The sequence below is a fragment of the Narcine bancroftii genome, chromosome 14, assembly GCF_036971445.1.
Source record: "Narcine bancroftii isolate sNarBan1 chromosome 14, sNarBan1.hap1, whole genome shotgun sequence".
Lineage (NCBI taxonomy): Eukaryota > Metazoa > Chordata > Chondrichthyes > Torpediniformes > Narcinidae > Narcine > Narcine bancroftii.
The window spans coordinates 37,954,226-37,979,761 of NC_091482.1; positions in this window are offsets into that span (position 1 = coordinate 37,954,226).

The window sequence follows — 25,536 nt, forward strand, 5'->3', positions numbered from 1 at the left end:
ACCTTGTGTGTGTCTGATTCTGGCTAACAGCGCACCACAATTTAATCCGTAAAATTATCCCATGGCTGCCATGGAAAAACTCCTGAGAGCAGGGAGCCTTGAAGTCGACCCATGCTACCTGGGAGCCCAGACTTGCTTCAAGATCTGGCAACACGCAGTTGCGGCAATCATCGAGGCACATGAAGGCGGCATCCTGGACTCAGATCGGAAGAGGTAGGTCCTATTCTGGTCAAAGCTGGGTCCCCATGTCTTCCAGGCAACCAAAGGCTGCTCCATGTAATAGAGCACAATGGACGCTCTTGAGAACTTGTACAAGCCCCCCATGAATGCGGACTGTGTAAGGTACCTCCTCAACACCTGAGCCCAGCTACCCAGGGAGATGGCTGAGACTTACCTGGGTCACCTGTGAGAGTTGGCTCGACCATTTCTGGCTGAACCCGGGGTAGGTGCAGAGGAAGTCCAGAGGCTGATCCGGGATGCCTGCGTCTGAGGGCTACACTTGAGGGCCATCAGGCAGAAGCTGCTGGAAGACAATATCTATGCTCTAACCAAGACAGTGGAAGTGGTCCAAACCCTGGAAATGGCAGCCCTGCACATTGAAGCCTTCGAGTCCAGGTTCCCCCAGGCTCCCTCATGGCCATCTCACACTACAGCTGCAGCCCCAGACCAAGCTGGGGAGGAAAACGTCGCTGCAGCAGGCGCCCAGTGGCCCTGTAAGTACTGTGGGTCCTGGTGTGGGTCAGACCGATGATTGTGCCAAAACTACCCAGCTAGGAACGAGTATTGTTGCCGATGCAGCAAGAAAGGCCACTTCGCTAAAGTGTGCCTCTCAAAACCAGCCGGCAACTAACCGGCCCTCTGTGAGCTCCCACCTCCCCCACAAACCCCTCCACGTGCATGTGCCGGGCGGCGCCATTGTCCCTGCTATGACTTCTGCCTTCCCTGACCTCAACGGTACAACATCCAGGCCCACCAGCGACTGTCGCAGCATATGCCCCGAGCACCTGGACCAGCCCCCGCCCTCGCCAGTGCCGCTCGCTGAGAACTACAGTGACGTCACTTCCGTATCATGGCATGACATCACTTCCCCCAGTTAAACAAACACAACACAACTGGGGAAGGAGTCCATCCATGCAGCGAGACCCCACGTGCTGCCACCATCTTGGGCCAGGCAGCGGCCGACACGGAGGTCCCCCAAAGATGTTGAGAACAATCTGGTTAACACGGATGGTGACCAGGCCACCCTACCAATGCTTCCCACGTCTCCAGGTGCCAACGGCTGCCACACGCCGCATCCCATGACTGACATTGATGTGGTCAATGCTCCCACACCTACCAATGCTCCCCACACTTCCGGATGCCATAAATCGCTGCGCACAACCAGAGAGCGATGACTCTGACTCCAAGACGGTCCTGGTTGCCACCACACTGACCAGGGAGATCCCTCTATGATGGACGTGCAAGTCAATGACCAGTTAATGAAGTGTCTGTTTGACAGTGGAAGCAACGAGAGCTTCATTCACCCAAGCATGGCCCACTCCGGCCTCACCACCAAGGATAAGACTGTTGGTACCCTCGGGCGGTGCTCAGCCAACATGATTGTGGGAGGGAAGACTTACACAGGGTTTAGGCTCCTGGTTATGCCCAAACTCTGTGCCCCAGTCCTCCTGGGCCAAGATTTCTAGTGCCACCTACAGAGTGTCACCTTCGCCTTCGGGGGGCTCCAACATCCACTCATGTTACATGCCAACCTACCAGCCCCGGCCAACATGCGTTCTCTCCACACTCCACATCACCCCACCGGCACTCTTCCCACATCTTGCACTAGGCTGCAAGCTGATTGCCACCAGAAGTAGGTGCTATTGCACCGCAGACAGAGACTTAACATGCCTTGGAGAGCCCAAATCCAGGTGGTCAAAGGGGGAAGTAAGCCAAGGATGGTCGTGGATTACAGCCAGACCATTAACCGGTACACCCAGCTGGACACTTACACCCTGCTGAGGATCGCTGACATGGTCAACGAGATGGCCCGCTATCGGGTTATCTCCACGATTGACCTGAAGTCGGCATATCACCAAATCCTCATCCACCCTAAGGACAAGCCCTACACCACTTTTGAGGCGGACGGGCACCTGTACCAGTTCCGCCGAGTTCCCTTTGGGGTCACGAACGGGGTCTCCGTTTTCCAGTGTAAGATGGATCGCATGGTAGACCGGCACAAGCTGAAGGTGACATTCCTGTATCTGGATAACGTCACTATCTGCGGCCGTGACCAGCAGGACCACGATGCTAACCTGGAAAAATTCATCCAGATGGCCGCGGAGCTGAACCTCACTTACAACAAGGAGAAGTGTGTGTTCAGCACCACCCACCTCGCCATCTTGGGGTACGTCGTGACCCATGGAGTTGTCAGCCAGGATCCAGAAAGGATGTGCCCATTAATGGAGTTACCTTCCCCCCCCGCCACGCTAAAGGCCCTCCGCAGGTGCCTTGGCCTTTTCTCTTATTACTCGCATATTATTAAAAAGTTGGTCAAAAGGTTCATCAACAATCGTGTAAAGGGGGGAGTCACGTGATGGAGTAGTAGCCGGTCAGGGAATTCCAGCCCTCTCCGGAAAAGTTGAAAAAAAATGCACAAAACACAAAGGTACAAGAGTAAAAATTAAAACAAAGTAAAAATAAAGGTGAGAAGAAAATGGCAGCGAAGAGAGAAAACAACGGGAAGAAGAGAAGATGAAAGAATGTCGGAAGAAGAAGGTGAAGGCCTTACCTGTCCGAGGAGGCCCACCGCGGAGAGAGAAGCCCGCTCCCTCAGGTCAGTGGAAGTCCTGGGCTCGGGACTTCAAAAATGGCTCGCAGAGCCGAGTAAAAGTGCGCAATCGCGCATGAAAAAAACACACTGACGGAAGGGGGGGGGGAACAGCTGCGGAGTCAATCTCCACAGCTGAGAGAGACACCTGCAACACAGCAACAGGTGCAGCACATAGAGAATAACGACAACAAGAAAGAAGAGGGTAAAAAGAACACAAGGAAACAATAGATGGTTAACCCAGAGGAAGAAGAAGAAGAACAGAAAGAAATGGAAGAAGAAGAGAAAGGCAAGACAATGGATATATCTTTTTTTAAAGAATATATGGAATCAGTGAAAGAATGGCAATTACAAGAATTTAATGAGATAAAAAGAAGAATTAAGAGTGCAGAAGAAAAAATGAATAAAATAGAAATGGTCATGTCAGAGATAGGAAAAAGAGTGGATAATGTGGAAGAACGAGAAATAATCGTAGAAATGGGAGGACTTAAAAGAGAAATTAGAAGAATCTAATAGAAAAGTTAAAGAGACACATGAGCTGTTAGCTCAGAAGATAGATATAATGGAAAACTATAATAGAAGAAATAATATAAAGATAGTGGGCCTTAAGGAAGATGAAGAAGGCAAGAATATGAGAGAATTTATAAAAGATTGGATCCCCAGGGTCCTAGGAAGACCAGAATTACAGGAAGAAATGGAAATAGAGAGGGCACATAGAACATTAGCCACGAAACCACAACCGCAGCAAAAACCAAGATCCATTTTAGTAAAATTTTTAAGATATACAACAAGAGAAAATATATTGGAGAAAGCAATGAAGAAAATAAGAGAAGACAAAAAGCCACTGGAATACAAAGGTCAAAAAATTTTTTTCTATCCAGACATAAGTTTTCAACTCCTGAAGAAGAGGAAAGAGTTCAATAGAGCAAAAACAATCTTATGGAAAAAAGGATATAAATTTATGTTAAAGTACCCAGCAGTACTTAAAATAGTTATTCCAGGGCAACAAAACAGACTATTCTCGGATCCAGAGGAAGCACGAAAATTTGCAGAACAACTACAAAACAAGCAGAGAGATGAAGACATGTAATGAGAGTAAAAATGACCACAAACTATATGTATGTGTGTATATGGGTATATATATATAAATATATATATATATATATATATATATATATATAAATATGTGTGTATATATGTGTATACATGAGTGTATCTGTATTTAGAGGAAAATATATAGAGTAAAGATAAGAATTAATAAGGGAATAGAGGGAATAAGGAGGGAATTAAAAGAGTGACCTTTGTTATATATGAAAATTGAAATCTTTTCCGGGGGGGGGCTGGGTGGAGAGGAGTTACAGTCACTGCAAAATAAGTTGACGCTTGCGAGTGAATTCGCAAATACAAATGGAGAGGGGAGATGTGGTTGCCCGGCAAGGGATAAAGGGCAACTCAGGAGGGGGAGGGGAGAATGGGGTTAAAGAAGTTTTAAATAGGAGAATAAGGAAAATGTTTGATGTTTTAGAAATGTTGTCTTATAAAGTGTTCAAAACAAGAAAGCAGAAATGGATAAGAAGGAAAGGTGATGATGGAGAAACAGAAAGGGAAGATAAACAAAGTATGAAATGAGTACTTTGAACTATATGACTTTAAATATTAATGGAATACATAACCAAATCAAAAGGAAAAAACTGCTAAATTTACTGAAAAAAGAAAAAAATTGATATAGCATTTGTGCAAGAAACACACTTAACTGAATTGGAGCACAAGAAATTAAAGAGAGATTGGGTAGGACATGTAACAGCAGCGTCGTATAATTCAAAAGCAAGAGGAGTAGCTATATTAATCAGTAAAAATATACCAATTAAAATAGAAGAGGAAATAATAGATCCAGCAGGGAGATATGTAATGATAAAGTGTAAGATATATTCGGAGTTTTGGAATCTACTCAATGTATATTCACCTAACGAAGAAGATCAAAAGTTTATGCAAAAGATTTTTTTGAAGATAGCAGATACGCAAGGGAACATATTAATAAGAGGGGATTTCAACCTTAATTTGGATTCAAATATGGATAAAACTGGGAAAAAAAATTAACAGAAAGAACAAAGTAACCAAATTTATAATTAAATCGATGCGAGAAATGCAACTTTTGGATATATGGAGCAAACAACACCCAAAGGAAAAGGAATATTCATATTATTCGGGTAGACATAAAACATACTCAAGAATAGACCTATTTCTGTTATCAGCTTGTATGCAAGATAGAGTAAGAAAAACAGAATATAAAGCTAGAATATTATCGGACCATTCACTCTTGATATTGACAATAGAGTTAGAGGACATCCCTCCAAGAATGTATAGATGGAGATTAAACTCCATGCTACTTAAAAGGCAGGATTTTAGAGAATTCATTGAAAGACAAATTAAAATGTACTTTGAAATAAATACAGAATCAGTGAAAGATAAGTTTATACTATGGGATGCAATGAAAGCATTCATTAGAGGGCAAATAATAAGTTATGTAACCAAGATTAAGAAGGACTACAATCAGGAAACAGAGCAGTTGGAAAGGGAAATAGTAAATATAGAAAAAGAATTAGCAATGAAGGAAGACACAACTAAAAGAAGAGAATTGGCAGATAAAAAATAAAATATGAAACACTACAAACATATAAGGTGGAGAAGAACATAATGAATACAAAACAGAAATATTATGAACTAGGGGAAAAAATGCATAAAATTCTAGCATGGCAGCTTAAGACAGAACAAGCTTAGAAAATGGTATTGGCACCAAGGAAAAAAGACAAACAAATCAAATATAATCCAACGGAGATTAATGAAAGCTTTAGAGAATTCTATGAACAATTATACCAAACGAAGAGAAAGAAGGCAAAATAGATGAATTTTTAACTAAAATTGAACTACCAAAATTACAAATAGAGGAACAAAATAAATTAACAGAACCATTTGGAATAGTAGAAATACAAGAGATAATTTAAAAAAACTACCAAATAATAAAACACCAGGAGAGGATGGATTCCCAATAGAATTCTATAAAACATTTAAAGATTTATTAATTCCTCCCCTCCTGGAAGTAATCAACCAGATTGACAAAACACAAAGCTTACCAGATTCATGTAAAACAGCAATAATTACAGTAATACCAAAGCAAGGGAAAGATCCACTCGCACCAGCGTCATATAGACCAATATCATTACTTAACGCAGATTATAAGATAATAGCTAAACTATTTGCAAACAGATTAGCAGATTATGTACCTAAAATGGTAAATCTAGACCAAACTGGATTTATTAAAAAAAGACGGACAACAGACAATATTTGTAAATTTATTAACTTAATTCATGCAGTAGAAGGGAGCAAAGCGCCAACAGTAGCAGTTGCTTTAGACACAGAGAAGGCCTTTGACAGAGTAGAATGGAATTATTTATTCAAAGTATTGCAAAAATTCAGTTTACCAGAGAAGTATATTAATTGGATTAAAGCATTATATAAGGGGCCATTGGCGAAAGTGACAGTAAATGGATATATATCAAAGCAATTTAATTTATGTAGATCAACAAGGCAGGGACGCCCACTATCACCCTTATTGTTCATGTTAGCTATAGAACCACTAGCAGAATTGATAAGAACAGAAAATAATATAAAAGGGATAAAAATAAAAGACAAGGAATATAAAATCAGTTTATTTGCGGACGATGTTATAGTATACTTAACAGAACCAGAACATTCAATAAAAGAATTATATAAGAAATTGAAGGAATATGGGTTACAAGATTAACGTAAATAAAAGTGAAGCAATGCCAATGAATAATGCGGATTTCTCAAAATTTAAGAAGGAATCACCATTCAGATGTCAAATGCAGGCAATAAGATACCTAGGTATACAAATAAATAAAAATCTCGGCCATCTATATAAACTCAATTATTATCCACTAATGAAAAAAATTACAGGGCGATTTAGAGCATTGGAAAGACTTACCACTAACACTAATAGGAAGGATAAACTGTATTAAAATGAACATTTTCCCAAGGATACAATACCTATTTCAGGAATTGCCAATACACTTGACAGAGAAATTCTTCAAGGAGTTAAAGAAAATAATAAGGAAATTTTTATGGAAAGGGGGAAACCGAGGATAGCACTAGATAAATTAACAGAATGGTATAAACAAGGAGGCTTACAACTGCCAAACTTTAAAAATTATTATAGAGCCGCACAATTAAGATACCTATCAGATTTTTATCAAACAAGAGAAAAGCCAGATTGGACTAGATTAGAACTAGATAAAATAGGGGAAAAGATACCTGAGCACATATTATATAAATGGGATGAAAAATTGGTACAACGTAGGAGTTCTCCAGTATTACATCATCTGCTCAATATTTGGAAGAAGATTCATGTAGAAAGGAATAAAACAAATTACCAATTACCAAAACTAATAATGATGCAAAATCAGTTACTCCCTTTTACAATAGATAACCTTTCCTTTAGAGAATGGGAGAAAAAAGGGATCAAAAGAATAGATTATTATCCTTTGAACAAATGAAGGATAAATATAATAAAACTCAAGATACAGTGTTGGCATATTACCAATTGAGATCCTACTTGAAGGACAAATTAGGAAGTAGTCTGAGGTTACCAGAGGGAAGTAACTTTGAATATGTGATTACAGATACAATGACAATCAAAAGATTTATAACAAATATGTATATTAAACTGCAAGAAAAGGAGAATGAGGAAACAAATGGTAAAACTAAACAAAAATGGGAACAAGATTTAAATATAAAGATAAAGAAGGAAACATGGGAGAAGTTATGCTCTGGAACGATGAGAAATACAATAAATACGAGGTTACATATGATACAATATAACTGGATACACAGGCTATACATTACACCTCAAAAGTTAAATAAATGGGACCCAACAGTATCTGACAGATGTTTTCGTTGTAAAAAAGAAATGGGAACAACAATTCATGCAATCTGGACATGTGAGAAAGTAGAAAGATTTTGGGAAGATCTAAACCAGATATTAAATAAAATTACAGAAAACAATATACCAAAAAACCCAGAGATCTTCCTCCTAAGTAACATAAAAAATAAAGAATTTGGACTTGATTTGGATGGTGCACAAAAAAGATTTGTTAAGATAGCTCTAGCCGTAGCAAAAAAATGTATTTTGTCAACCTGGAAATTGGAAGATAATTTGAGAATACAACAATGGTATGTAGAAATGAATAAATGTATTCCATTAGAAAAAATAACATATAATTTAAGAAATAATATTGAAATATTTGAACAAATATGGGAGCCATACATGAAACACAATAGAGAAAACCTACCAGGGACATCTACCACCTAAATTAACGAAAGGAGAAGGAAATGAAAAGAATTGACTCAGTGGAATTTCTTGTTTATTTTTATTGAATGACAACATTGTTTGACTGGTTTAATGTGTCTAAGATTTTGTACTTTAAATGAATGGGGGGGAAGGTAGGGAGGGTGGGATGGGAGGAGGGAGGGGGGGCAGAAAATGACACTATATATTTGAAAAGGAAAATGTATGTATCTTGGTCAGTGTGGTTTATGATGTGAAACATAAAAATTTTTTTAAAAAACAATCGTGTAAAGATGTGGCATGCGTTATGCTGTAATAATTCCAGGATTCTGCATCTCACAAAGGGAAGCAGCTGGTTTTTTCATTCTTAGGTTGTGAGGATCGCAGGAAATCATAACAGTGTTTTGCTTCTCCCAAACAAATTGACAGTTTTCTGTTTCAAAAGAAAGTGAAGAGTCAATAGCATCAGAAGGAGGCTCAACTCACATCTTGGCTCACTAGAACGTTAAAGAAACAATGGCCCAGTCACATTTTGAGAACAAGTCACACCAGCACAGTCACTTTTATTCATTCCAATTTTAAATTTAGTTCAAATTCACAAAGTAATAACGTGAGATTTGAAGTTTCATCCCTGGACTGGTACCCCTCACCCTGGATGACATCACTTTGGTCAGGTTATAATAACTATCAATGGTGAAATCTAAATATTTTCAAGCGTTGAGTAAATATTCACAGTATTTTCCTTTTGCTTGTGAACTGTAAAAAAAGAACAATAATTTTTATTTCAATATAACTCCCTGCAATATATTATTTTCTGGCTTGGCCTTTCTGTGACATCTGTCAGGATATATTTTCAAATCTACAAGTTTCAGTACTCATATCCCTCTATGACGTGATCTCCTTAAACAGCGTGGTTCATGTATTCTTGATCATCCCTTTAATTAATCATTTCACTGCAGTAGCCATGCCGTCACCTTCCAAGGCAATGAGATGTGGAATTGCCGTCTCATTCTCTTTTTCTCTCTCATTTAAGATGCTCTTTGAAGTCTATCTTCTTGACCAACTTTTTAATAATCTGCTTCACTATATTTCTAGGATTAGTCCAAATTTTGATTGATAATATCCCTTGGGATATTTTTCTGGATTAAAAGCACCGTTAAATGCAATAAATTGTCATCCTGGCTTTTGTAATCACTTTGTTTTGGAAAGGAACAAGGGTATAAACAGGAAACAGAAACAAATTAGGCTGATTTCATGGTCGTTGTTGAGGACAAATCAATAGGGTATTTGGCAAATTGCAACACATCTAGGCAGGGTCAATATGGTTTAATGTATGACATATTATGATTCAAAGATTCACTGAGATTTTTAATAGTGTAACAAACAATATAGTTAAGGGTGGATAGACTTTCAGTGAGTATTTGGTAAAGTGTCACTAAAATTGTTACTCTGCATTAGAGCTCATTTACCAATGGATCATGTATTATGGAAAATGGCCAACGGGCATGGCTTCTTAGGACAGCAAGCTGTAAATGATTAAATGCTGGAAGGATTTGTGCATAGACCTCAGCTTTTCTCCATCTACATCACATTTATTGGATTCAAAGCCACCGCCACAAAGCAGGGTGGCAACAGTCAGTTGCGAGCACGGTAAAAGAATATGGCAACCTGTGAAAGCTCACTTGAGTGAGTGGGACGAAGATGGGCAGATAGAGTATAATGCGGGGAAGTACAAATACACAAATCCTTTATGATTCAGCAGACATAGACTGGAGCGCTCAATGGAGAGTTACAAGCTCCGGGGGAGAGGGGGTGGAAGGGAGACCTTTTAGAGGTTTATTAAAACACGAGGCAACAGGTTGTCATTGCCTCTTCCCCAGGGAAGAGGAATCTAAAACCAGAGAGCAGAGAATGAAGGAGAGAGAGGAAAGGGTTAAGAAGGGCCTGAGTGACATGTTTTTCACACAAAGAGTGATGGGAACATGGTAAAGGCAGGTCCAACTGTAACATTTAAAAGACTTAGAGGGAACTAAACACAATCTGCTGGTGCAACTCAGAGCAGTGAGATAAAAAGACTGGTTGATGTTTAAACATCAAGGTGAAATGTCAGCAGTACTTTTTCAGCAACTGTTGCTACCTGACCTGCTGAGTTCAACCAGCCGTAGGTGTTTAGCTTCATATTCCAGCACCTGTGTTTCTTGGCTTTGGAGGATTATGGGCTGAACACAGTCAGACACTCATGATTAATAGGCTTTAATCACCTTAAAGTGTTAGCACAGCTTGCACGTTGCTTGCCCAGTTCCAAGGCAGATACTGAGGAAGGGGTTTGGGCATAACAGCCTTTATGGGGATATCTGGGAGGGAGGAGTCACGGGGTGAGGGGGTGGGCCGGCTATGCAGTACATACATATGATAGCATCACATCCACCCCTCCTCTTTAAACAAAGTCCAGAGGGGTGGTGTGGTTTAGTGTTCATTGCAGTTCCAGTCTCTTATAGGTTCAACCTGTTCAGCGGTCTCGTCTGTTGCTGGAACTGTCGCAGGGTCTGCTGCGGCACAACTGTCATTTTCCGGGCGGTGTCTCGCACAACTGTCTCGTCTCCAGTGGATGACGAGATTTTGGTACCATGGTGCTGTTCATGTCGGTTAGAGTTTGGGGTGCAAGAGTGGGCACCGATAGTGGGGCCAGTTGGTCAGGGCTTTTGGGAGAGGGGATTGGCTGGACAGTTGGTGGTGGCTCCTGCATTCACCAGGTCCTGGATGGAGATGGTGTCCTGTCAACCATCCTGATATTCCACATAGGCATATTGGGGGAAGGTGTGGTGCCGCAGGATTGGCATGTTGCAAATGTGGTTCCTCTGTTTAAAATGGGTTCCAGGAGTAGGCCCAGCAATTATCGGCCAGTAAGTTTGACGTTGGTGGTGGGTAAACTGATGGAAAGCATTCTTTGGAATAATATGTATAAGTATTCAGAGGAGCAGGGTTTGATCAGGGACACCCAACATGGGTTTGTGAGGGGAAGGTCATGTTTGACAAATCTTGTTGAATTTTTTTGAGAATTGTCTATTTGAATTTCATTAAGGCTTTCCATATGATTCCTCATGCAAGGTTGGTGAGGAAGGTTCAGTCACTAGGGATAGATGTTGAGGTAGTCAGATGGGTTCAACGGTGGCTAGACGATAGGCACCAGAGTGTTATGGTGGACAACTGTTTGTCAGAATGGAGGCCAGTGATGAGCGGTGTGCCTCAGGGATCAGTGTTGGGTCCCTTGTTGTACGTCATTTACATGAATGATTTGGATGATGGGGTGGTAATTTGGGTGAGAAAATATGCGAATGATACAAAAATAGGGGGGAGTTGTGGATAGTTTTCATGGACTGTAGAAGGATTTGGACTGCTTAGAAGAGTGGGCTGATAGGTGGCAGATGGAGTTTAATGTAAATAGTGTTTAATGTTTGAAGTGCTTCATTTTGGGAGGAATAACCAAAATAGGACATATGCAGTGAAGGGTAGGGCATTGAAGAATGCAGAGGAACAGAGAGATCTTGGAATAATGGTTCAGTGTTCTTTGAAAGTAGAATCTCATGTGGATAGGGTGGTGAAGAATGCTTTTGGTATGCTGGCCTTTATAAATCAAAGTATGAAATATAGGTAGTAATGTTGAGACTATTCAAGTTATTGGTGAGACCAAGTATGGAATATTGTGTGCAGTTCTGGTCCCCGAATAATAGGAAGGATATCAATAAGGCTGAGGGGGCATAGAAGATTTTCTAAAATGTTGCCTGGATTGCAGTATCTAGAATACAGAGAAAGATTGAGTAGACTGGGACTTTATTCATTGGAGCGTAGAAGGTTGAGGGGGGGATTTGATAGAGGTATTTAAAATTATGAGGGGTATAGACAGAGTAGATGTAAATAGGCCCTTCCCCTTGAGTGTAGGAGAGATTGGACTAAGCGATCGGTCATAAGTTAAGGGTTAGGGGGCAAAAGTTTAGAAGTAACCTAAGAGGAAGCTTCTTCACTCAGAGAGTGGTAGCTGAGTGGGTCAACCTTTCTGAAGAGGTAGTTGCAGCAGGGTCAATTTTGTCATTTAAGAGGAGGTTGAATAGATACCTGGATGTGAGGGGATTGGAGGATTATAGACAGGGAGCAGGTAGGAGGGACTAGCGAAGATCACTTAAATTGGTGCGGACTAGAAGGGCCGAGATGGCCTGTTTCCGTACTGTAATTGATATATGGTTATCTGCCAGTTCCCCCGGGGTTGTAGTCCATGGTCCTGCTCATGACTATGCCCTTGGCCAACGGGTACTGATGCAGCTCCTCCATTTCCATTAGTTATAGCAAAGGTCCCCAAACAGTGCGAAGATTCTGCATAGTGCCTTTATGACCGTGGCCATGGTCATATCCGGGCAGGGGATGGAGAAGGGGAACCGGGAGTATTCGTTCACGATGTTAAGGAAGTATACATTCCTGTTGGTGGACGGTTAATGTCCACGCTCAGCTTCTCAAAGGGGCAGGTGGCTTTGATAAGGTAGATTTTGTCCGGCCAGTAGAACTGGGGTTTGCACTCGGCACAGGCCGGGCAGTTGTGTGTCAACTCCCTGATGTCTTCAACCAAGTAGGGGAGGTTAAGGACTCTAACAAAGTGGTAGAGCCTAGTGACTCCACGGTGGCAGAGGTTGTTGTTGTGGAGGACATTGAGGTGATCCACCTGCACGTTGGTGCATGTCCCTCAGAACAGGGCATTGGGAGGCTCGTTGAGCTTCCCGGGCTGGTACAAGATCTCATAGTTGTAGGTGGACAGTTCAATTCTCCACCTCAGGATCTTGTTGTTCCTAATTTTTTCCCGCTGTTTGTTGTTAAGCATAAAAGTGATCACACGTTGGTCAGGCTGCAGGGTGAATGGTTTTCCAGCCAGGTAGAGCCTCCAATGGTGCACAGCTTCCACTATGGCCTGGGCCTCTTTATTGATGGCTGAATGTCGAAGCTCAGGGCCCTGGAGAGTTCTGGAAAAGAACACCATGGGCCTCCTGCCTGGTTGAGCATGGCAGCTAGAGAGAAGTCGGATGCATTACTCTCCACCTGGAAGAAGATAGATTCATCTATAGCTTGCATCATCGCCTTGATGCGTGTGAACGCCATTTGGGCTTCTGCTAACAGGGGGAGAGTGGCCAATTTCACCAGGGGGCACTTTTGTCCATGTAATTGGGAACCCACTGGGCATAATAGGAAAAGAAGCCCAAGCACCTTTTCAGGGCTTTGAGGGTCTGGAGTAATGGGATTTCCCACAGGGTCACATGAGTCCAGGTCTGGCCCAATGACGCCATTCTCCACCATGTAGCCCAGGATGGCCAGCCATGAAGTGCTAAAGACCCATTTCTTTTAGTTATAGGCCAGGTTGAGGTTTTTGGCCACCTGGAAAATCTGTGGAGGTTAGTGTTATGGTCCTGCTGGTTGTGACCACAGATGGTCACATTGTTCATGTGAAATGTGGTCCTTCTCCCTCTGGAAAACAGAGACCCTGTTGGTGACTCCGAAAGGGATGCAGAGTAAGTGGTAGAGGTGGCCATCCACCTCGAAACTAGTGTAAGGGCTGTCCTCTGGCTAGATTGGTAGCTGGTAGTAAACCGACTTATGTTCATTGGTCGAAAAAGCCTGAACTGGTGATCTCGTTGACCATGTTGGCCATGCAGGGGAGTGGGTAGGTGACCAGCAGGATGAAGCGTTTATGGTCGACTGTAGTCAATGACCATGTGTTGTTTCTCTCTGCTCTACCACCACTACTTGGGATCTCCAAGGGCTGGCGCTGGGCTCTATGACCCATCCTACTAGGAGCCTTTTGACCTCTGCCCTAAGGAATGCTCTGTCCCCAGGGCTGTACCGTCTGCTTCTAGTGGCTACTGGCTTGAAGTTGAGGTGAGGTTCTCGAACAGGAGCGGTGGTGGGACCCGAAGAGTAGAGGTCGTGTTCAAGGGATCGGCCAGTTGGTGTGCTGACTGTAAGGGGTGGGTGGGGCTGCTGAATTGCATGCAGTCGCTTTGTAGCTAGCACTGAAAGTCCAGTCCCAGTGTGACCAGTGCAGAGAGCTGTGGCATGATCAGGAGTTTAAAGTTCTTGTCCTCCGTGCCCCACACAGTCAGCATCATGAGGCAGCAGCCACTGATCTCAGCCAAGTGGGATTGGGAGTGCAGGGAGACTTTACATTGCATCAGGGTCACCACAAGGGATTATTGCTGTAGAGTTCCCAGGTAGATGAATCGCTTGGTGCTTCCAATATCGTATAAACAGTTCATAGGGTAGCTGTTTACCTCGACGCTCATCATGGGTTTGGCCAATTGGTGTGGGCTGTCTTGGTTGAGGATGATGGAATCGAGTACGTGGTCACTATCCAAGTCGTTGCTGTGTTGGTTCGAGGGCGCTCACCAAGATGGCATCCCCCATGTCACGCATGCAGTGCTCTCCCGTGCTGCTGGAAGTGGTGCCACCCTGCCTTGTTGTCCCCAGGGCCCCATCAATCTGTCCCTGGCTACAAAAAGTGACATCTGAGGTGAAGTTGGAAGTAGGCTGGTCTAAGATGGCGATGGCTGTTGGCCGGACGTGATGCTGCTGGAGGAAGTTTGGGACATACGCACTCCCACGTAGTGCCCTTTCTTCCTGCAACTGGAGTGTGTGGCACTTTGGGCTTGGCAGTTCTTCTGCAGCTGCTTCCCGTGCCCGCAGAAGTAGCACTTCTGGCGCTCAATGGTGGTGACAGTGACATGGAACCCTGCATCCAAAAATGGCAGTGCCCACGTCGCCCACGTGGTGGCTGCATTACCTGAAGAGAATTCTTCAGTGCTTCGTTGTGCTGTTTCCAGTGATTTAGCCAAGTCCACTACTTCCTGCAGGCTCCGATCATCCTTTCCAGGAACCTCTGTCTGATGTACCCAGAATTGATCTCGACCACGCACAAGTCCTGTATTAGGCCTTCGAGGTGGGGAGCTGCAGAGACTTCTCGGCAGTTGCAACCTCGCCCCGGCTGCCACAGCACCCACATATACTCATCAATCGACTCACCCAGTGCTTGTTTCTGGCTGCACAGCAGGAATCATGCATTTATGACGTTCGATGGGGCCCAGTCCTGCTTCTGCAGGATCTCTATCACTTCAGAGCAAGTAGCAAAGTCTCTTATCGCTTGGAAAACCTAGTTGTCAACTTGAACAAAGAGCACTTCCCTCCACACGTTGTTGCGCCTCATGAATGTGTTGAGTCAAGGCCTCCGGATTGTTGGGGTCGGTGTCTAATCTATCCACCCGTATTACCTTGTCCATGATCTAAAATTAAGGTAATGAAATTGTGTGATCAATCAACCACAATCAGACAGAGAATTGTGATTAATAGGATGGTTTGGAGGGATCGTCCAGTGAGGCTGTTTGGGTAGAATCGAGGGGTGGAGGAGGCATGAGGGCACTAATAGGAGTGTATTATAGACCACCAAATGGGCCAAGAAAATTGGAAGAACAAATTTGTAAGGAGATAGCATATATGTGTAATAAACATAAGGCAGTGATCATGGGAGATTTTAACTTCCCTCACATTGATTGGGATACCCATACAGTAAGAGGGCTGGATGGACTAGAGTTTGTCAAATGTGTACAAGATAGTTTTCTTAATCAATACATAGAGGAACCGACTCGGGACAGTGTAATACTGGATCTCCTGTTAGGGAATGAGATAGGTCAGATGTCTGAGGTTAATGTTGGAGAACAAATTGGGTCTAGTGATCATAACTCTATTAGTTTTAGGGTAGTTTTAGGAAAGAGCAAAGAAAGGCCTAAAGTTGAGGTTCTGGATTGGAGAAAAGCAAATTTTGAAGGAATAAGAATGGATTTGGGGAGTATTGAGTGGGACATGATTTTTTCAGGAAAGGATCTAAATGAAAAATGGAGAATATTCAAAGAAGAAATTTTGAGAGTACAGAGTAGATATGCCCCAGTGAGGATCAAAGGAAAGGCTGGAAGTCATAGGGTGCTTTGGTTTTTGAGGAATATTAGAAATTTGGTTAGGAGAAAGAGGGAGGTGTACAAGAGGTATAAACAGCAGGGTGCTGAGAAATTGAAAGAGGACTACAAGGAGTGTAGAAAAAATCTTAAGAAAGAAATTAGAAAGGCCAAAAAGTGGCACAAAGAGGCTTTGGCAGGCAGAGTAAGAATAAATCCAAAGGGTTTCTAGAGGTACATTAAAAGTAAAAGATTAGTGAGGGATAGAATTGGACCCCTTGTAGGTAGTGAGGGTAGGCTATGTGAAAAGTCAGAGGAGATGGGGGAAATTTTAAATGATTTATTTTCCTCAGTATTCACTAGGGAAAAAAATATTGTACCAATTGAAGTAAAGAAAAATAGTGGGGAGATCATGAATCATACAAGGATAACCGAGGAGGTAGTGATGGCATTGTTAAAAAAGATAAAGGTGGACAAATCTTCAGGTCCAGACAAAGTATTCCCAAGGACACTCAGGGAGACTAGTGTACAGATATTGGGGGCATTAACAGAGATATTTAGGATGTCACTGGTCATGGGGGTAGTGCCAGAGGATTGGAGGGTGGCTCATGTTGTTCCGCTGGTTAAGAAAGGGACCAAATGTAAGCCTGGAAATTATAGATCTGTGAGTCTGACGTCTGTGGTGGGTAAGTTGATGGAAAGTGTTCTGAGGGATGGCATTTACAAATATTTGGAAGAACAGGGATTAATAGGTAGTAGTCAGCATGGTTTTGTCAGGGGTAGATCAGGCTTAACAAGCCTTATAGAGTTTTTTGAGGGGGGTTACAAAAAAGATTGATGAAGGGAAGGCTGTGGATGTTGTCTATTTAGACTTTAGTAAAGCTTTTGACAAAGTTCCCCACAGGAGGTTAGGAAAAAAGGTGGAGGTATTAGGTATAAATAAGGAGGTAGTGAAATGGATTCAGCAATGGTTGGATGGGAAGTGTCAGAGAGTAGTGGTAGAAAGTTGTTTATCAAATTGGAGGCTGGTGACTAGTGGAGTTCTTCAGGGATCGGTCCTGGGTCCACTATTGTTTGTTATATATATTAACGATCTAGAAGAAGGGGTGGTGATACAAAGATTGGTGGTATTGTGGACAATGAGGAAGATTACCATAGATTAAAAAGAGATATAGGAAAGCTAGAGGAGTGGGCTGAGAAATGGTTGATGGAATTTAATATGGATAAGTGTGAAGTGTTGCATTTTGGAAAGGCAAATCTAAATAGGTCATATACATTGAATGGTAGACAACTGAGGAGTGCAGAGCAACAAAGGGATTTAGGAGTTATGGTAAATAGTACCTTCAAAGTTGATACTTAGGTAGATAGAGTGGTGAAGAAGGCATTTGGAATGTTGGCCTTCATAAATCGGAGTATTGAATTCAAGAGTTGGGATGTTATGATGAAATTGTACAAAGCATTGGTGAGGCCAAATTTGGAATACTGTGTGCAGTTTTGGTCACCAAATTATAGGAAGGATATAAACAAAATAGAGAGAGTGCAGAGAAGGTTCATGAGAATGTTGACAGGATGTCAGGGTTTGAGTTACAGAGGTTGAGCAGCCTGGACCTTTTTTCTCTGGAGCGTAGAAGATTGAGGAGGGATTTGATGGAGGTGTTCAAGATTTTAAAAGGGACAGAGAGAGTCAACGTGGATAGGCTTTTTCAATTAAGAGTGGGGGATATTCAAACCAGAGGCCATAGTTTGAGATTGAAGGGTGGTTGGAATGTGGAATAAGCTTCTGGTGGAGGTGGTTGAAGCAGGGATGTTATTTACATTTAAGGAAAGACTGGATAATTACATGGAGGGGAGAGGATTGTAGGGGTATGGACCAGGTGCTGGTCAGTGGGACTAGGAGGGTGGGGATTTGTTCCAGCATGGGCTAGTAGGGCCAAATTGGCCTGTTCTGTGCTTTATATGGTTATATGGTTAAGTGTCAGTACAGTTTGAATGTTGCTGGTCTGGTTACAAGGCAGGTACTGAGGGAGGGGTTTGGGCATAACAGCCTTTATGGGGATGTCTGGGAGGGAGGATCACAGGTTCAGGGGTGGGCCAGCCCATACAGCACATGCATATGCATACATATAGTGGTTGCACCACCCACAGATAAATGGTATCTGTTTGGGTAAACAACTTGGTCGGCATGGACAAGTTGGGCCGATGGGCCTGCTTCCATGCTGTAAAATTCTATGAGATGAGTGGCTAATAATTGTTTGGATTTGGAAGGATTTTGTGGTCATTGTGCATGCTTCACATTCAACGAGATGAAGAAATTAAGTCAAAGGGCTTGTTCACTTTTTATTGTAAGGAATTGATTTGAAACTGTTCTGTGGCTGAATCCATACCTGGAATTCTACGTACAGTGTTAGCTTCAGAATCAGAATCAGGATTTATGGTCATGAACAAGTCATGAAATTCAATGTTTTGGAGCAGCATCATAGTGTAAACATTCATATTATAACCATCTTACAATATTACTATAAAAAATAAAAATAACTACAAAAAGTCAGGCAGTGTCTTTGGTTCATTGATAATTCAGGAATCTGATGGTAGCGGGAAAGAAGCTGTCCTTGCGTCGTTGAGTGCTCGTCTTTAGGCTCCTGTACCTTTTCCCCGAAGGTAGCAGAGTGAAGAGGGCGTGGCCTGGGTGGTGGGGTCTTTGACGGTAGAGGCTGCTTTTTTAAGATGCCGCCTCGTGTAGATGTCCCCGATGGAGTGAAGTGATATCACAGGCTGAATTAACAACCCACTGGAGTTTATTCTTGTCCTGAGAGTTGGCGCCTCTGTACCAGGCAGTGATGCAATCAGCCAGAATGCTCTCAACGGTAAATCTGCAGAAGTTTACGAGAATCTTCAGTGACGTACTGAATCTCCTCAGAAACCTCACAAAGTATAGCCACTGACAAGCCTTCTTTGTGATTGCATCAACATGGAGGCTCCAGGACAGATCCTTGGAGATGTTGACACCCAGGAATAAGAGGTTCTTGACCCTCTCCACTACTAAGCCCTTAATGAGGACTGGGTTGTGTTTCACTGACTCCCTCCTGAAGTCCACAATCATCTCCTTGGTTTTGCTGATGTTGAGCACAAGGTTGTTGTCATTGCACCATTCAACCAGCTGCTCTCTCTCCCTCCTGTATGCTTCCTCATTGCCATTTTTGATTCTGCCCACTACTGTGGTGTCATCGGCAAATGTAGTTAGCATTGGAATTGTGCCTGACCGCACAGTCATGGATGTATAATGAGTAGAGCAGTAGGCTGAGCTCACATCCTTGGGGTGCACCTGTGTTGATGATCAGTGAGGAAGAAACGTTGTTTCCAATTCGTGTTGACTATGATCTAGAGTCAAGGATCCAGTTGCAGTCCGGGGTACAGAGGGATAGAGTTTGTAGCTTCTTGACCAGCACTGAGGGAACAATGGTGTGGAAGGCCGAGCTGTAGTTGATGAAGAGCAGTCATACGTATGAGTTGCTATTTTCAAGGTGATCCTGAGCTGAGTGGAGAGCCAGCGATATTATATCAGCCGCGTAGCGGTTGTGATAATAGACGGATTTCAGTGGGTTCAGATCTTTGCTTATGTATATGATAATTCTGGCCATGACCAGTCTTTCAAAGTATTTCATCACAGTAGAAGTTAGCGCTACTGGGCAGTAGTCGTTGAGGCGGCCAGAGATCCTTACTTTAGCAATCATTGGGGAAAAAAAAGGTTAATTAATAAAAATACTGGAGGAATGCAACAGGATTCTCAGCCTCCAAAGAAGGTAAAGATATATAACACGTTTATTGAAGGTATCCTTTGTGATATGAGAACAAGAGGAGCACTGAAAAAAAGGAAAGAAAATGTGCCAATATTATCTGGGTTTCTGAAAAGTCAGAGTGAGAAAATAGGAAATTCTTAGAAGGTGGGGGGGGGGGGGGTTGGGGGGGGAAGAACCTTCACAGTGAGCTGCAGAGTTTAAGACTTGGAGCAGCAATGCACTTAAATGAAATTGAGGGTATTGGCAATAGGACGGCATTGCCTGGCTTCCCAGAATCACAGATCACCTAAAAGACATGGACATGTGCAACTCTGAATAGAATAATAGGAGTATCTTAAAAATAACATTTTCTTGATTTTACATTAAACATTTTTATTTATTAGAGAAAAATATTGTGAGTGGGAAGGAAAGTTGTGTGCAGGCCAGCTTGAGGGAAATGGATGCGGACATGATTAATTCAGACTATTTGATCCTTTGAACCTTTTCCACCAGTTGGGATGATATCATACCAGAATGTTTGCTTCAGGATTCAGAATGACGGTGAATAATTAACAAATGGAGTTATTTCCCATTCTCGTTGCTTTCTGAATAAATTAAAATGTTAAGGAAAACCATTTGGAGTTATTGAGTTACACAGCACAGAGACAGGCCCTACAGCCCAGCTATTGGACCAATACTAACCCCATTTCGGTATTCAATTGCCCATTCAGATTGTCTTTAAATGTGAGAGTACTCACCTCCACCACCTCGTTGTCCTGTGAATTACAATCACAACCTTCTTCGGGTGAATGAAAGTTCCTTGGATCTCCTCTTTCTCCTATTCCACATCTTAAACCTATTCCTTTGACTTTCATGGTCTTCACTTTGGAGAAAAATGTCTCACTTTTTTCCCTATCTGTGACTCCCTATTTTGTTTTCTTGTTAGGATTCTCCCACCATCCCTGTCCCCAACTTCTCTGCTGCAAATAAAACAACTGTGGCCTATTCAGTCTCTCCTTGTAGTTGTTCCAAAAAGACCTGACCCAAAATGCTGGCTAGCCACAGATGCTGGCTGGCCATTTCTCCCCATAGATGCTGGACACAGTGCAGGCCCCAAATAAAATTTCAGTCTAATTAACCCCCACCCCCAACCAAAAAGTTCCCATACACCCATGTCTGTTCAGTTTAAAGCCTATACCGCCATCTGCTGGTGTTAACAGAAACTGCAGCCCCTCAGCTTGTTTGGAGAGTGAGATGTTGTAAGGATGACTTGGAAAGAGAAAAACCCAACAAATCTCAGGAAATGTGGGGAAAAATTGCTGCTCTTATTATGAGACCATTTGATCCACTAGGCCAGTGCTAATTTTCTGAATGAACACTCCTCTTAGTCCTATTCCCCTGTTGTTGCCCCACCTGGTTGCAGCATTTATTGGTTTCCTGAATGCTCGTATGGCAATTCCAAGTCATCTGATCAGCCGTGGAAAAGGCATGAGGTGCAAAGTTAGAATTCGAAGAGGAAGCCATGATGAAGGAGAGTGGCACAAAATTGCCCTTATCATTGAATATTGGGAAGAGCCTGCTGCCTTTCCACATAAACATTCCTGGAGCACTATTGTCAAATCGTTCTCGAACGAGATTCACATTCAGCTTTCCTTTCTTTCAGAGAACGCACGTGTTTCAAGGCGTGAAGTCACAAGTAAGTAGGTTGAATTGAAACCATACAATGAATCTTTTAAAGGTGTATCAATGTGTAGTTTTTACCATTGGAGACTTACACAACAGGCTCACCAAATCTGTGCTATTGGGGACACTTTTACACCACATCATATTTTATGAATATTAGCAGGAAGACAACAATCTCCTCCCCACCAATACTAAATAACTGGACAAAGCCCTTGGACGTTCTCTTCCATAACGTTCATAACCAGAATTAAGGTAGTTTGTGCACCTTCCAGCAACTTATAAAGGCAGTCATCAAGATGCAAATCCAGGGACAAGTCTCTCAGAGAGAGACTGCCACCAAAATAATGGCTTAATTGCCTAAACATCCTACAATTTGAATCCCAAATTCCTATGGGAAGGTTCGCGGGGTGCTTCTAACATTTCTCTCAATGTGGCCTTGAATGAAATTGAATATAGACCTTCTCTGGGGAGATGATGTTCTGACTTGACGTACTCACAGTGACTGTTGTCGGGTTTAATCATCACAGTGCCTGAGGGCAGTGTGCAGGAATCCTTGGGGTGCTTTGATCCTCACCAACATCTCCACTGCAGTCCAAATCTCAAGACAGACTGTACTAAAGTCAGAGTCATATAGCAGGAGAAAGGGTCCTGTTGCCCACCAAATCTGTGCTGACAGCTATGCATTTACATTGTATCTTCATTAAATAAATGTTCAATTCCCCTTCTTCTGCCACTCACTAATACACAAGGACTAGTTGAGAGTGGCCTGTTTAGGAAGTGGGAGGAATCCAGATGGTGGGAGAGACCCATGGAGTCATAGAGAGCACATGCACAGTCCGTACCTGCTTCTTGCACTAGGAGGTAGCAGTCCTATGGTCTACACCAGGGTGAAGAACATAGAACATTACCCACAGTACAGGAACTTCGGCCCTTGATGTTGTGCCGACCCTATATATTCCTATCAAAAAAGAGTACTAAACCCTCCCTACCCCGTAACTCTCTATTTTTCTTTCATCCATGTGTCTGTCTAAGAATCTGTTAAAAGCCCCCAATGTTTCAGCCTCCACCACCATCTCCGTCAATGCATTCCAGGCACCCTCAGTTCTTTGTGTAAAGAAAAACGTACCCCAATGTCATGATAATGAATATGTATGAGATGTACCGGAAGTCACGTGGTATGAGAGAGAGATAAGAACACAAGCAGGAGAACAAAGGAAACGGGGAAATAAAGCCACTGAGAAGTTTACCTGATAAAACTTGTGTTTAATGATTTATTAACTTCACATTTCGGGCCACAAATGTGACATTGGCGATGAGGATGAAAGAAGCTTGAAGAAAATTAAAGACTAAACAAGATTACAGAGGATTACAGACAACTTCAAGGTGATAAGAATTTTCTCTTTGACTCAGTACTTTTGGGGCTGGAATATTTCCTCATGGCTGGTGCAAATGGTGACTTTCTAACACATAATGGAATTGCTCATTTTGACCCAACGGGTGATGCAAGCACTGTAAGTGTGAAGTGGAAGGCATGGCTGGAAGAATTTGAATCCTACGCCGACAGTCGTGGCCTATTTCTAGATACCGGTACGGTTGAACAAAAAGTGCAGAGAAGGGCGTTACTTCTTTTCACTGCGGGACCTGCAGTTTGGGAAACATTTAAGACACTTTTGAATACTGGAAGAAAGGATGAGTACCAGAAAGCGGTAGATGCATTAAATGCACACTATGTAGTGACACCGAATGCTACATTTCAACGCCATTTGTTTCGGAGAACGAGACAAGAAGATGGCCAGACAGTTGCTCAGTACGTGACGAGACTATGCCAGCTAGCGGTTGGATGCAATTTCATGGCAGCTGGTTTGGACAACCAATTACTGGATCAAGTCGTACAGCACTGCAGATCAGATAAACTCAGAAGACGTCTACTGGAAAGAGGGAGTGAGTTGGAACTCACCGATGCTTTAACCATTGCTGCTGCATTAGAGGCTGTTGAAGGGAAATTTCATACCATGACCCTGAAAGACAACTCAAGCCAGCAAATTAAGAGACTCTCACATCGCCATAATCAGCCAAGATATACATCGACACAGGACGTGGAGTGTTATAGATGTGGAAACCGAGGTCACTTTGGAAAAGACCCATATTGCCTGGCCAAAGGCAAAGTTTGCAGAAAGTGTGGAGGTAAGGACCACTTTGCAAAGAAGTGCAAAAGCAAGTCCAATGCAGACCAGAAGAGGAAGAGTACAACTTTCAAAGGCAAAGCCTGGGGGAAAGGAAAGTATCCTGGAAAGAAAGATACCATTCGCCAGATAGACGGTGACGATGATGATACCCAGGAGGAACAGAGTTGTTACCAATTTACGTTGAATGAAGTACATCATGAGAAGGTCATTGGTGGAGTGACAGTGCAGGTCATTGTAGACTCAGGCAGTGACAGTAATGTGATTGGTTGACATTTATGGGAGAAGTTGAAAAGGAAAAATATCATCTGTACCTCAAAGAAGTGTTCCAAGAAACTGTATCCATACACAGCAACCAAGCCATTGCAGACCATTGGATGTTTTACTGCAACTGTTGAAGCTGGAGATAAGTACACCGAAGCAGAGTTTATGGTCATAGAAGAGAGGGGAGAACCATTGCTGAGTAGAAGCACAGCGCAAGACCTGGCAATACTTCATATTGGAGCTTGTGACAATTCAATTCAGTCATACGAGGATATGAAGCAAGAATTCCCCGCAGTCTCCAAGGAGTAGGAAAGCTGAAAGGTCGACAATTGAAGCTAGCGGTAGATGAAACGGTCAAACCCAAGGCACAACCAATGCGCTGAACTCCGTTTGGACTTCGTGGGAAAGTCGAAGCCAAAATTAAAGAATTGATCGAACAAGACATTATTGAACTGGTGGAACATTCGACACAATGGGTCAGTCCCGTAGTGATTGTGCCCAAACCAAAGGGTGACATAAGACTATGTGTTGACATGAGAATGGCCAATTAAGCTATAATTAGAGAACGACACCCTATACCAACAGTGGAGGAAATACTTCAAGAACTAACTACCAGCAAGGTATTCTCAAAAATTGATCTGAAATGGGGCTATCATCAATTAGAGCTGGATCCAGGTTCCCGAGATGTAACAACATTTGTGACTCACTGTGGATTGTATCGTTACAAAAGACTATCATTTGGAATTAATGCAACTTTGGAGATCTACCAGTATGAAATCCATCGAGTGATTCAAGGCATTCCTGGAGTTGCCAACATTTCTGACGACATCATAGTCCATGCACCAACGAAGGAAGAGCATGACAAACGGTTGAGGCGTGTACTATCTAGACTACAGGAGGCAGGCCTTACTGTGAATGGAAACAAGTGCCAGTTCGGTGTGTCAGAAATGGACTTCATGGGACACAGACTTACACGGGAAGGACTAAACCCTGCAGAGGCCAAGGTGAAAGCTATTGAAGAGGCACGTGCACCTCAGAACGCAACAGAGGTGAGGAGTTTCCTGGAATTGGTCAATTTTTGTGCAAAGTTCATTCCTAATTTCGCTACAGTGGCAGAACCACTAAGGAAACTAACCAGGATAGGTGTACCATTTCATTTTGGATCTGAGCAGAAGAGAGCGTTCACAGCACTGAAACAAAGCCTGACAGATGCAAAAACTCATGGATATTACGATCCGGCGGCATCAACCAAAGTCATAGCAGATGCCAGCCCGGTTGGTTTAGGAGCCGTGTTGGTCCAGATGCATGATGGAGGACCAAGAATCATTGCCTATGCCAGCAGATCATTATCAGATGTGGAAAGAAGATACTCTCAGACAGAGAAAGAAGCACTCGGACTTGTATGGGCCTGTGAGAGGTTCCATGCATATTTATACGGCATTGAATTTGAACTCATCACAGATCATAAGCCATTAGAGGT